The sequence below is a fragment of the Cariama cristata genome, unplaced genomic scaffold (genome assembly GCF_000690535.1).
Source record: "Cariama cristata isolate BGI_N322 unplaced genomic scaffold, ASM69053v1 scaffold1227, whole genome shotgun sequence".
In the NCBI taxonomy this organism is placed as follows: domain Eukaryota; kingdom Metazoa; phylum Chordata; class Aves; order Cariamiformes; family Cariamidae; genus Cariama; species Cariama cristata.
The window spans coordinates 16171-17579 of record NW_009624706.1 but is presented as its reverse complement, the minus strand read 5'-3'; the positions used below and the strand labels follow the sequence as shown (position 1 = coordinate 17579).

General features: G+C 35.7%; 1 protein-coding gene across 1 annotated transcript in view; it reads right to left on the bottom strand.

Moving 5' to 3' along the window:
- LOC104164046 (EF-hand domain-containing family member C2-like) overlaps positions 1-1409 on the bottom strand; it is a gene marked incomplete at its 5' end in the record, with an annotated part of 26306 nt that overhangs the window by 11197 nt on the left and 13700 nt on the right. The gene's annotated exons all lie outside the window — the stretch shown is intronic.

Sequence of the window (1409 nt, the reverse complement as noted above, 5' to 3'; positions counted from 1 at the left end):
CAGGTTCAACAGGATTTTTTTAACAGCAAGCATCAACATAGGCTTATGTCCCTCAGTCAAAATTAGATGAATTATATATACTACTTCCGGATAAACTGCACTAAGAATAAACTTCACTGTAATTGCTGATGCAACTAGAGCTGTACCTTGTGGTACCCCTAAGGGTACTGCATCACTGTGATTACATACCGATCTTTGAAAGCAAATGGAAGAAATTATTAATGATGCACAAAGTTCTGACACAAGACTTCAACTGCTGGTTGGAGAATAATTAAATTCTTGAATGAATCTGATAACGGATTTCTTAACATCCACATGTGAACTGAAAGCACAGAAACTATTGGTACCCTTCCAAATTGCAAAGTTCTATAACAATCAATTTTTCACTTGCTTCCTCTCAGAGATTTGTGTGGTCCTGTTTAAATGAAGATCTCTTTTCATAGAACATGATTGCATTTACAGTTATTCAAAAAAGGATGTAAACACTGTATAGTGTCTACTTTGACTCAACTGCTGCTTTTTTCATATTAAATAAGTCAGAAAGATCTTTTATTTGCAGTGGCAGGAGAAAAATATAAGGAGAGGACAAGTTGTTGATAGTAGCAAATCTTATTTGAGATTATGCAAACTCAATGACCAAAACTTAGTCCATCTATTAACATTATCATTATCTTGTCAGTATTATTATTCCATTTACTGAATATTATTATTTATAACGTAGCAGCATTCAGAGATCCAGTCAAAACTGGAGCCTCTTTCCTGGAGCCTGCAGTAATACTACCGCAAACACAAAGAACAGGAAGCAAATCTTATTTGAGATTATGCAAACTCAATGACCAAAACTTAGTCCATCTATTAACATTATCATTATCTTGTCAGTATTATTATTCCATTTACTGAATATTATTATTTATAACGTAGCAGCATTCAGAGATCCAGTCAAAACTGGAGCCTCTTTCCTGGAGCCTGCAGTAATACTACCGCAAACACAAAGAACAGGACAATACTGCCTGATAACCCTGGCACTCTAAATGCTTGGGCTGGCGAAGCTGAAAGCATGTAGATAACATCACCCATCTGAATATTTCCACAGACTGGATTTCCATACATGGCACAGATTTTTCTAGTGTCAGGATTTTAAAGGTCTTTTATTTTCTCAACCCAGACAGACAGTGACAATAGAGTCACCAAAAACCTCAGATAAAATTATGGTCTCATTTGGGAACTCAGGAATATTGTAGTGATTGCTACGGACTAATGACTGAGCCCCAAGATTCACAACCAGAATTACATCTAAACTCTTCCCGACAAAAAGAAACAAGCTGCAACAATTGTTCCCACAGCTTAGTTATCTTTTGTTTTACTTTTTTTTGTTCCAGAAGAATAAGACAGCTTGCAATATCCATTTG